Below are 13,476 nucleotides of genomic sequence, written 5' to 3'. Positions count from 1 at the left end.
ACTTCCTGGCACATCTGACTGCACATTCAGATCTAATTTATTGTTTAGGTGCCCCATCACACATCTCACTGGTTTGCAATCACGTTTCTATCCTCTCACGCTCTATACTACACTTCCTCCAATGCCCGAAGGAGCCTAGCACCTTCTTATTGTTAAATATGGGGAAATCAAATGCAGGAAGCCTTCAAATGATTCAATACATTAACTTTCATTTACAAACACCAAGAAAATAAACATCAAACAGAAGCTGCTTTTCTCTCATGACAAACTGTTTGCATGTGGAGAATCAAGCATTTTACACTCAATGAGTGATCACACACCCAGCTCCCATCCACTGGATCAGGTATAAGTCAAGGATTGTCTGATATACAGTAACCAATGTTACTGTCATGCACGAGGTGATATTCCTGAAATTCAATGTTCTCATCCTCCTTGGAGGAGGAGGGCTGCTCCTGCTATCCCAGTTCCTTAAAATCCACCATTAGATTAGATTAGATTACAGTGTGGAAACAGGCCCTTCGGCCCAACAAGTCCACACCGACCCCCGAAGCGCAATCCACCCATACCCGTACATTTACCCCTTACCTAACACTATGGGAAATTTAGCATGGCCAATTCACCTAACCTGCACATCTTTGGACGGTGGGAGGAAACCGGAGCACCCGGAGGAAACCCACGCAGACACGGGGAGAATGTGCAAACTCCACACAATCAGTCATCTGAGACGGGAATTGAACCCGGGTCTCTGGCGCTGTGAGGCAGCAGTGCTAACCACTGTGCCACCATGCCGCCCAAAATAGAAGATGGACAAAAACAAAAACCATATTCCCTCTTTGACTTTTCCAGCTGCACAGAACACAACATGCCAGGATTATCCAACACACTCTGTCCAGGGTATACTGCAGGCCCCACCAGACTGAGCAAAGCATAGGAACCTCACCTTCAGTCTTCTAGCAAGTCTGACATCTGCTCTACCATGTCCCTGATTGAAGAATGGGCTGCACTGTATTTGTGTTCCCCCTCAGTGATAGGGCTGCCTAACTGAGGCATCAGCATCTTCACAGTGGGTAGCCATTGGTTCCCCAGTAACCAACTTTGTAAGGCGTCTGGACCCTCAAATGCAACAGGAACACAAGAGTTCCCAGCGGTGAACAAGTCATAGCAGATCCCAGGGTACCAAGTACAAATCTCTAAGAAGTGGTACTGTTGATCACAGATCACTTGCACATTGATGGAATGGAATTATTTTCTGTTGATCCATTCCACAGAGTGGTTCATGGCCATCTCATTGTGATGTGTGGACCTGAGGAGACCAGCAAGTTTCCTGACACCTACTACCCGGGCTGTAGTACTGACCTTGCCCTGGGGAAACAAAATGTAATCTGGCACAAATGTCATCGGTCAGAGGTCTTGATGCATTTGTAGATGATAATGGCAAGATCTCACACGGGTTTCCCAGGATGGACCACCCATTGCTTCAAGGTTCATGTCTCATTCCAGTAGAGTTCAGTCACACTGTCTCGGGATATCCTCAGCCCAAGCCAGCACAGCACCCATGCATCCGGGGAAAATGGCATTAAGGTTAAAAGACTCCACCATCCTATGTCTCTGACAGATCCTGACGGTCCCCGAATGCAAGGGGTGCTGTACTGGCTCGGGCTGAGATAACCCCGGATACTGACTGAACTCTGCTGGAATGGCATTTGGAGCATGAAGCAGTGGGTGGTCTATCCTAGGAAACCTGTGTGAGATCTCTCCATCATCACCTACAAATGCATCAAGACCTCTGACTTCATATTGTAGAGGTTTTTTGACTTCCCCAGCAGAATGCTGCTGGTCCAGCGTTGGCTGATGGATCTAATCCTCCTCTACCACAGCAACAGTGACAGCCAGACATGCTGTGACTGAGTCTGCCAGCCACAATTTCAAAGAAGCTGTATGGGAAACATAAGGAACTGAACAGGTTTTTCACAAGGACACAAGACAATAACTGCATCCCTTACTTATGATGGCTGAATACACACCTCCATAGACCATTGTAACAAGGATTGCTAAGGGCTGGCTCATGATGCCAAGTACCTCACTTCAATGAGTGCTCTGCTGCTCATCGAGTCTAGAATCCCTATTGTGCGGGAACGGGCCATTCAGCCCATCAGGTCCACACCGACCCACTGAAGAACATCCTATCCTGCTCCCCAACCCCTACTTTTCCCATGGCTCATCGATCTAGCCTGCATATCCATGGACACTCTAGGCAATTTTGCATGGACTATCTAGCTATCCTGTGCATCTTTGAACTGTGTGAGGAAACTGAAGATGTACAGCATGGAAGCACACCCTTCTGTCCAACCCGTCCATGCTGACCAGATATCCTAAACCAATCTATTCCCACCTGCCACCACCTGACCCATATCCCTCCAAACCCTTCCTATTCATATACCCATTCAAATGCCTTTTAAATGTTGAAATTGTACCAGACTCCTCCACTTCCTCTGGCAGCTCATTCCATACACGCACCAACTTAGGCCCTTTTTATATCTTTCCCCTCTCACCCTAAACCTATGCCCTCTAGTTCTGGACTCCCCACCCCAGGGTGCTTCTTTGAGTCTTTTGATGGAGGCACACAGTGTGTTTGCCACAGGCATATAGCAACTAAGTATGAACTTGACATAAGAACACAAGAACGTAGGTGTAGGCAATTCGACCCTCGAGCTGGTTCTACCATTGAATATGGTCGTGGCTGATATCAGCTTGGCCACAGCTCCATTTCCTGCTCACTCCAAATAACCCTTTTGCTTATTACCCTTAAATATTTGTCTATCTTCTCTTTACATTTATTTAATATACTAATATCCAATGTACACTGGAGTCATTCCACAGATTCATGACCCTTTTGAGAAATAATTCCTCCTAATTTCTGTTAATCTAAAACTATGATCTCTCATTTAGATTGGCCTCAAGGAGAAAAATCCTCTCTGGATCTATTTTGTGAATCTGCTTTAGCAACTTATATCCCTCAATTACATCTCCTTTCATCCTTCCAAACTGCACAACCACTCCTCAGAAAACAAACCTTTTCATCTAAGGGATCAATCTTCTGCCAAAAGCCTCCAATCAATTATGTCCTTCCTCAAGTGAAGGGACTAAAACTGTGCATAGTATTCCAAATGCAATCTCAACAATGCCTTGTTTAATTGAACAACAATTACCCTACTTTTATAGTCCATCCCTTTAGCAATACATTCTAAATTCCATTTGACCACCTTATTATCGCCTGTCTCTATATACAAAGTAACCTAAGGGGCAACTTTTTCACACAGAAGGTAGTGGGTATATGGAATGAGATGCCAGAGGAAGTGGTGGAAGCTGATGCAATTACAACACTTAAAAGACATCTGAATGGGATGAATAGCAAGTGTTTAGAGGGATATGGGCTAAATGTTGTCAAATGGGACTAAATAAGGTTAGGATATCTAGGTTGGCATGGCCGAATTAGACCAAGAGTATGTTTCTGTGCTGTACATCTCTATGACTCTACAACTCTATGACAAACGTTCTATGATTAGTAATTAGAACACCCAGATCCCTCTGCACTGAAGTACTTTAAGGACAATAAGTTGCCTTTTTATTTAACATAACACTATGTTCTATAGTAATATGTTAATCCCTTTGATTAATCTCTGCTGAGAAACATGACGAGATTCCTAGCTTGGTGTCTGTGCTAAATAGCAAGGCAAGACTTTAAGCTCTAGAGAATCCCTAAAGTGTGAAAACCAGCCATTCAACCCATTGAGTCCACACCAAACCTCCAAAGAGCATCCTACCCAGACTCACTCACCTACGCTATCCCTGCATTTCCCACCCAGCCTGCACATCCCTGAACACCACAGGGAATTTAGCATGGTCAATCCACCTGATCTGCCAATCTTTGGACTGTGGAAGGAAAGCAGAACACCCAGAGGAAATCTACACAGACACGGTGAGAATGTGCGAACTCCACACAGACAATTTCCCAAGGCTGGGATTGAACCCAGGTCCCTGGTGCTGAGAGGCAGCAGTACCAATGACTGAACCAACGTGCTGTCCAAGGGTTGAGATGCCAAGACTCAGGAAGGCAAGGTAATGTTGTGGGCATCTGGATTGGTGCTGAGTGCACTGAGAGAGCAGCGCTGAGTTACAGACTGAATGCAATGTGCTCTTGCAGCAACTTTGAAATTGTAATCTTTGTTTCGAAAAACTGTTCTCTCTTTATGTCTCCTTATCTCTTTTATCTTCTCCAGACCCAAAACCCTCCAAGATATCTGTGCTTTATCTAATTGTGACTTCTTGAATGCCTCCAGTTTTAATCACTCCATCACTGCTGACCACAGTCCCTCAAACCAAAGCTCTGTCTTCTCACTTCAGAGTTAAAAATCACACAACACCAGGTTACAGTCCAACAGGTTTATTTGGAAGCACTAGCTTTCGGAGCACTGCTCTTTCATCAGGTAACTAGACATCCGAAAGCTAGTACTTCCAAGTAAACCTGTTGAACTATAACCTGGTGTTATGTGATGTTTAACATTGTCCATCCCAGTCCAACACCGGCACCTCACATCATTTTCACTTCAAATCACTCCAACTGTCCATAGGAGCAAATTACTGCAGATGTTGGAATCCGTACTGAAATCAAAAAAGAGGTCTGATGGTGAGTCATCCTGACTCGAAGGCATTAGCTTGCTCTCTCCCCATGGATGCTGCCTGACCCACTGTGATCTCCAGCATTTGGTATTTTCACTCCAACTCTCTACCTTTCTTTCCCCCTCTAGACTGTTTCTTAAAACCTACCACATTAACCAGGCTTTTGGCCATTTTCCCTAATACCACTTTGGTGTTAAAATAGTTTTTATAACACTTCTGCAAAGTGCCTTGGAATAATTTATTCCATTAGTAGTGCTGTAGTATTGTATGGACCATTGTAGTACAGTAATTTGGCCACATTTAAAAGCAGGAGAAATTGGTCTCGAAGGTCGCCACAATTATTGTTATGCAGCCCACTGTTAACAGAGTTGAAGTTTTAGCTTGATGAAGCTTTACTCTTAGTGAAAAATGCATAAACATATAAGTATGAATAAATTGCTGATCCTTTTCAATTCTGGCTCTACGACTATGTACCCTGAAATAAGCCTGTCTTTCTCCATACAATGATTCACTGGGAATCGCAGAAACAATTCACAATTGATTTGCAAAAAGCTACGACTTTGTCCACACCAGTGAATTTTAAATCTCAAAGTAAGTCTGTAAACAGGGCCACCTTCAAAGAAGAAAGAACAGAGCATCTAACAAGTTCAGGCAAGTGCTTGTCAAATTGTATCTGGAAGTTTCATGCCTCGTGGTGGGATCAAACATTCTTCTTGGAATCGGAAAGGTTAATGAGCTGCACCATAAAACGGGAGTACTTGCCAATAGTAACATCATTTTGTGAAGGTTATGGAAGGAGGCAGATACCACTTATTAAACAGCGGGAGGGAAACGTGTCAAATCTCCTTTCAGTCTTTCTCTTTCATCTGGTCTCAGAACTCTGTTTTCATTGTTACCTGAGAGGCTCAAATGTCAATCTCCAACCTCATTTACAAATCAGTGTAGAAAGACATTAACATTCAAATCCAGGCAGATGAAAATTATACAGTGGTGTCTGAAACTACTTTACACACACAATTTTTTTTTGACTGAACTATTATGCCGTGCTTTTGTCTAAAGTGAGCTGTGGTGTTGATATATCAGTTGTACTGGGACACAGCTTATCCAAGCATATTATGTGTCATTGCAGCGGGTAGTTGTGTGAACTGCTCATATAATATCACACGCATTGACAAAAAGTAGTACCGAACAAAGCATTAGCACTTTTCTTTGTCCTGAAGTACACCAGTACGGGCAAATTTATTTATTCAAAATCATTTGACATCCAAAGGAACTCTCAATTATATTGCAAAGTAAGGGGGAAAGATGCAGATGCCAAGTAGGAAGCATGGTAAAGCTAACCCCACAATTCTGACCAGCACCAATTTGAAACTTCTCCACATCACAGGCTGTAACGCAATTAACCTCAGTTTCAATTTGATCTCCAGTGCTCATTATAACTGAAAAAGAAACAGAAGTTGCCAGAATCTGTGGCGAGAAAGCAAAGTTAACATTTTGAACCCGGTAACTCTTCACAGTTGGAAAAGGTGGTTGTTTTCCTAGTTCCTATCAGTTTTGATGAAGAGTCATCAGACTTGAAACATTAACTCTGCTTTCTCCCCACTGGTGCTGTTAGACCTGCTGAATTCCTCCAGCAATTTCTGTTTTTGTTTCAGATATAAAAGAGATCTAGGGGGCAACTTTTTCACACAGGGGGTGGTTCATGTATGGAATGAGCTGCCAGAGGCTAGTACAATTGCAACATTTAAGAGGCATCTGGATGGGTATATGAATAGGAAGGGTTTGGAGGGATATAGGCCAGTTGCTGGCAGGTGGGACTAGATTGGGTTGGGATATCTGGTCGGCATGGACTGGTTGGACCGAAGGGTCTGTTTCCATGCTGTACATCTCTATGACTCTATGCGATCTCCAGCACCTGCAGTCCATTGTATTATTTTATTAAAGAAATAAATACTTTTGTTAAGGTCAGTATTGTGTCTGGGAGGCTCTATAATGTTTAATTAAAAAGTGATGACTGGTTCTTTGGACTTCCATTAATCTCCTTTGCCACCCCATCTCCATCATCCACTCACGTCTGATTCTGTCTTGGCTTAACATCTGTTGCATCTGTGACTATTTGCAGTATTGACAAAAGGCCTTTGACCCGAAACCATTCACTCTGTTTCTCTCTTCACAAATGCTGCTTGACCTGCTGAGTATTTTAAGCATTCTCCATTTTTTGTTTCTGATTTCTAGCATCTGCTGTAGGGTCAGGGACAGAAAACATGGTCCCAGTACTGTTTGTAATGGCCCCTCCACCAAGAAAATGGGCTTATCAGCAATGGGCAACATGATTTTGTGCTAGAAAGGTCATGTTTTACCAACTTAATAGAATTCTGTGAGGAAGTGACAAAGTTGATTGATGAGGGAAGGGCTGTAGATGTCATATGTATAGACTTCAGTAAGGCGTTTGATAAGGTTCCCCATAGGAACCAGGCTGATAGAGAAAGTGAAGTTGCATAGGGTCCAGGGTATTCTAGCTAGATGGACAGAGAACTGGGCAGCAGGAAACAGAGAGTAGTAGTGCAAGGGAGTTTCTCAAAATGGAGAACTATGACTGGTGGTGTTCCACAGGGGTTTGTGTTGGAACCACTGCTGTTTGTGATATCCACAAATGATCTGAAGGAAGGTATAGGTGGTCTGATTAGCAAGTTTACAGATGACACCAAGATTGGTGGGGTAGCATATAGTGATGGGGACTATCAGAGAATGCAGTAGAATATGGATAGATTGGAGAGATGGACAGAGAAATGGCAGATGGAGTTCAATCCGGACAAATGCAAAGGTGATGCATTTTAGAAAATCCAATTGACGAGCGAACTATATGGTAATGGAGAAGCCCTGGGGAAAATTGATGTAGAGCAGCTTTTATTTGTCATTTCTACCACATGCTACTGATACAGTAAAAATGAGACATCACTCCTCTAGGACCAAGGGTGCGACATGGAAAGCACAATCTTCATGATCATGGACAGGGTGGCATAATGTGCATAAGAAGTGCAAAACATGCAAGTTACAACGTAATAAAAGAATGACAATTAATAGAGCTTTGAATATGTTTGAAAACAGTTATCAATCTTACTGTTTCCCAATAATTATAACTCCGTGCAATAGAGGGCATTTACTGAAGTAAGGTGATACCTCTAACTTCTAATGATATGGGGTCAAATTTCCCAATATCAGCCAGTGTTGAACCAATATGCCTGGTAAAATGGTGCATTGCCTTGACCATGGTGTACTTAGAAAATTACTCTTGAAATGAGCTGTAGAAAATTCCTAGAAGACCATTGATGGGCAGATTTGGTAAAGACTGATAACAAGCTGCTAACTGGCTGGGGAATGGTTCATACCTAGAAACAAGGAGAGAGGGATGATGACCCAGAGAGAGAGGTGAGAATCAAATTTAAAAGAAAAACACAAGTAAAATTGAGTGAATGATTTTGCGCTGTCAGCTTGGGTCAAGGAAGAAGGCTAATGTAGGTTAATTGTATGATAAAATAAACAGTCATTGTGCTATTTTTAAGCAGATGGCACTTCCATATTTTACATCTGCTTTATTCAATCTGAAGAAGCAATAACAATGGCCCTGGCACCGATATGCTGTTTGCTCAGCTGTTTGATCAAATTGACAGCCAGTCACTTGGAAAAATTACACATTTGATTTGTTTGCATTTTTCTAAAACCCATCTGTCCGGAAAGAGAAAGCATCCGCTTTTAACAATTTGTCTGATATCTCACACTTACTTCTTTGACTTATATTAATATTTTTGCTTTGATGGGGATCATTCCTACCTTGTTTGAGGATAGTTATAGCAGATAAGAATGAAAAATATTGAGCAGGATAGCATGAAATTAAAGCTTTCGACTCTTCCCTGTAGAAAAAGGCACGATACAAACCAGAATATTGGTTATTTTTTATGACATCAGTTTCTATAACATTCTTGGGCACCAAACCAGAGGGTGGGGGAAATAAAAGGAGGCAAAAGAACAGTTGCAGAGTCATAGAGATATACAGCACAGAAACAGACTCTTCGTCCAACTCATTCATGCCGAACAGATATCCCTAAATTAATCTAGTCCCATTTCCCAGCACTTGGCCCATATTCATTTAAACCTTTCCTATTCATATACCCATCCGGATGCCTTTTAAATGTTATCATTGTACCAGCCTCCACTACTTCCTCTGGCAGCTCACTCCATAAATGCACCACCCTCTGCATGAAAAAGCTGCCCCTTAGGTTCCTTTTAAAGTTTTCTCTTCTCACCCTAAACATTAACCCTCTAGTTTTGAACTTCCCTACCCTGGGGAAAAGACTTTGACGATTCACTCTATCCATGCCCCTCATGATCTTATAACCTTCTGTAAGGTCACCCATCAGCCTCCAATGCTCCAACTCAGCCTCTTCCTCTAGCTCAAACCCTCCAAAGTCCTCAATTAAGCTTATGAGAAGGTACCAATGGGAAAGGAATATCTGTTTGATATATCAGATTTGGGGAAGACAATTAATTTCAGAACTCTGTCAATCACTCGGGTTTCTGCTCCTGAGGGAATGCAGCAAAGATTATCTACAGGATATTCAGAGATCAAACAGGACAACAAACCTCAAACCAATAACTGATACATTTAAGACTGATATCAATTCTTCCTTGCGCCCAGATAAATCATTTTTTAGAATGGATTTCGAGAAAGAAATGTTGGTTAAAATCTTTAAAATCAATTCCGGATGAATTGGCTGCAACAATGGGATTATTGTATTGTGTTCTGGTTGGATGCTTTTCCTGATCTGTATCTATCCCATAATCCTAATAATTTCTAATTGAAATCACCAGCAGTTGTAGCACTGAGGGCAGATGTTTGCTGTGGGATCAGATGTTAAATTGATTTGAGGCTCACCAGATTCATTTACTTCAAAAGAAACTTTCTGCCCAATTGTCTTGTCCAGCCTCAAACACCAGCTTTGGTAGGAATGCTTCATTCAACCTATTAAGATATCCAGCCTGTAGTGTTTCTCCTCACCAGGATTGTAGAGTCATAGAGTCGTAGAGATGCACAGCACAGAAACAGACCCTTCGGTTCAACTCATCCATGCCGCCCAGATATCCTGAATAGATTTAGTCCCATTTGCCAGCACCTGGCCCATATCCCACTAAACCCTTCCTATTCATATACCCATCCAGATATCTTTTAAATGTTGTAATTGTACCAGCCTCCACCACTTCCTCTGGCAGTTCATTCCATACTCCTACTGTGTGAAAAGGTTGCCCCCAGGTCCCTTTTAAATCTTTCCCTTCTCACCATAAACTTATACTCTCTAGTTTTGGACTCCCCCACCCTGGGGAAAAGACCTTGTCTATTTACCCTATCCATGCCCATCATGATTATATACACATCTATAAGGTCACTCCTCAGCCTCTGTTGCTGCAGGAAAAATAGCCCCAGCCTATTCAGTCCCCACTTGTAACTCAAACCCTCCAACCCCAGCAACGTCCTTGTAAATCTTTTCTGAACCCTTTTAAGTTTCACTGTATTCTTTCTGTAGAAGGGAGACCAGAATTGCATGCAGTATTCCAGTAGTGACCTAATCAATGTCCTATGCAGCCACAACATGATCTCTCAACTCCTGTACTCAATGCACTGACCAATAAAGGAAAGCATACCAAATGCCTTCTTCACTATCCTATCTACTTGCAACTCCACTTTCAAAGAACTATGAACCTGCACTCCAAGGTTTCTTTATTCAGCAACACTACCCAGGACCTTACCATTAATTGTGTAAGTCCTGCCTGATGTGTCTTTCCAGCATGCAACACTTCACGTTTATGTAAATTAAACTCCTCAACCCATTGGCCCATCTGATCAAGATCCTGATGTACTCTAAGGAAACCTTCTTCACTATCCACTCTACCTCCAATTTTGATGTCAGCTGCAAACTTATCAAACATACCTTCTATGTTCACATCCAAATCACTTACATAAATGATGAAAGGTATTGGGCCCAGCACACCACTGGTCACAGGCCTCCAGTCTGAAAAGCAACCCTCCACCAACACCCTCTGTCTTCGACCTTCAAGCCAGTTCTGTATCCAAGTGGACAGTTCTCCATGAGATGTATTCCATGAGATCTAACCTTGATAACCAGGAACCTTTTTGAAAATCTTACTGAAGTCCACATAGATCATGTCCGCTGCCTTGCCCTCATCAATCCTCTTCGTTACCTCTTCAAAACACTCAGTCAACTTAATGTGACACGATTCCCCATGCACAAAGCCATGTTAACTATCCCTAATCAGTTCTTGCCTTTCCAAATACATGTAAATCCTGCCTCTGAAGATTCCCTCCAACAACTTGACCGCCACTGACATCAGGCTCACCAGTCTATAGTTCCCTGGCTTGTCCTTACCACCTTTTCTAGATAGTGGCATCACGTTAGCCAACCTCCAGTCTTACGGCACCTCACCTGTCGCTATCGATTACACAAATATCTCAACAAGGGGCCCAGCAATCACTTCCCTAGCTTCCCATAGAGTTCTAGGATAAACATGATCAAGTCTTGGGGACTTATCCACCTTTACCTGTTTTAAGACGTCCAGAGTCTCCTCCCCTGGAATATATACATTTTTCAAGATGTTGCTATTTATTTCCCCTTGTACTACATCTTCCATATCATGCTCCACAGCAAACATTGATGCAAAATAATTGTTTAGTATCTCCTCAATCGCCTGCGGTTCCACACGTAGGCAGCCATGTTGATCTTTAAGGAGCCCTATTCGTTCCTTAGTTATTCTTTTGTCCTTAATGTATTTATAGAATCCCTTTAGATTCTCCTTAACCCTATTTATGTATGTATGTATGTCCCCCTTTTGCCCTCCTGATTTCCCTCTTAAGTATACTCCTACTGCCTTTATAGTCTTCTAGGGGTTTGCTCAATCTATCCTGTCTATACCTGACATATGCTTCCTTCTTTATCTTGGCCAAGAATCTCAGTTTCTCTTGTCATCCAGCATTTGCTACACCTACCAGCCTTTCCTTTCACCCTAACAGGACTATACTGTTTCTGGACTGTCATTATCTTATTTTTGAAGGCTTCTCATTTTCCAGCAATCCCTTTACCTGCGAACATTACCCCCAGTCAGCGTTTGAAAGTTTTTGCCTCATACTGTAAAAGTTGGCCTTCTTCCAATTTAGAACTTTATCTTTTAGGTTTGGTTTATCCTTTTCCATCACTATTTTAAAACTAATAGAATTATGATCACTGGCCCCAAAGTGCTCCCCCACTGACACCTCAGTCACCTGCCCTGCCTTATTTCCCAAGAGCAGGTCAAGTTTTGCACTTTCTCTAATAGGTACATCCACATACTGAATCAGAAAGTTGTCTTGTAAGCACTTAAACAAATTCCTCTCCATCCAAGCCCTTAACACTATGACAGTCCCAGTCAATATTTGGAAAGGTAAAATCACCTACCATAACCACCCGATTATTCTTACAGATAACTAAGATCTTCTTATAAATTTGTTTCTCAATGTCCCACTGATTATTAGGGGATTTATACTGCAGTCCCAATAAAGTGATCATCCCTTTCTTATTTCTCAGTTGCATCCAAATAACTTCAGTGGACACTTTCCTTGGAATATCCTCCCTCAGTATAGTCCTAATCAAAAACGCTACTCCCCCTCTTCTCTTGCACCCTTCCTCCTTCCCCCCCCCACCCCACCTTTCTATCCTTCCTATAGCATCTATACCCTGGAACATTAAGCTACTAGTCTGGTCAATCCCTGAGCCATGTTTCTGTAATTGCTATGATATCCCAGTTCCATGTTCCTAACCATGTCCTGAGTTCATCCGCCTCACCTGTTAGGCCACTTACATTGAAACAAATGCAGGCAAAAGTGAGGACTGCAGATGCAGGAGGTTAGAGTCAAGATTAGAGTGGTGTTGGAAAAGCACAGCAGGTCTAGCAGCATCCGAAGAGCAGAAAAATCAACGTTTCGGGCAAAAGCCCTTCATCAGGAATGGTGAAGGGCTTCTGCCCGAAACGTTGATCTTCCTGCTCCTTGGATGCTGCCTGACCTGCTGTGCTTTTCCAGCACCACTCTAATTTTGACTTGAAATAAATGCAGTTTAACTTATCAGTCCTACCTCGTTCTCTGCTTTGTTCCTGCCTGCCCTGACTGACTTGTTCCTTTTCAGGACTGTACCAGTCTCTGACTGATCTCTTTCCTCACTATCTCCCTGTTTCCTCCTACCCCTTTACTAGATCTAGCAAATCTCCCTGCCAATATAATGGTGCCCTTCGAATTCAGGTGCATTCTTATCCAAGTCACTTCTACCCCTACAGAAATTCTAATCAGCTAAAAATGTGTATCCTTCTCCCCTGTACCAGCTCCTCAGCCACGCATTCATCTGCTCTATTCTCCTCACCCTCACTAACCCGTGATACCAGAGTAATCCAGGTATTACTACCCTCGAGGACCTACTTTTCAAATTCCTGCCTAAATTCCTATTTTCTCTCCTCAGAATCTCATCCTTTTCTCTTCCTACGACTAAAGTTAAAAATCACACAACACCAGGTTATGGTCCAACAGGTTTATTTGGAAACACGAGCTTTCAGAGTGCTGCTCCTTCATCAGAACGGCTGTCTGATGAAGGAGCGTCGCTCCGAAAGCTGATGCTTCCAAATAAACCTGTTGGACAATAACCTGGTGTTGTGTGATTATTAACTTTGTCCACCCCACTTCAACACCAGCATCTTCACATT

Source organism: Chiloscyllium punctatum, chromosome 3 (assembly GCF_047496795.1).
Source record: "Chiloscyllium punctatum isolate Juve2018m chromosome 3, sChiPun1.3, whole genome shotgun sequence".
NCBI lineage: Eukaryota > Metazoa > Chordata > Chondrichthyes > Orectolobiformes > Hemiscylliidae > Chiloscyllium > Chiloscyllium punctatum.
Note: the sequence above shows the minus strand (reverse complement) of the source record.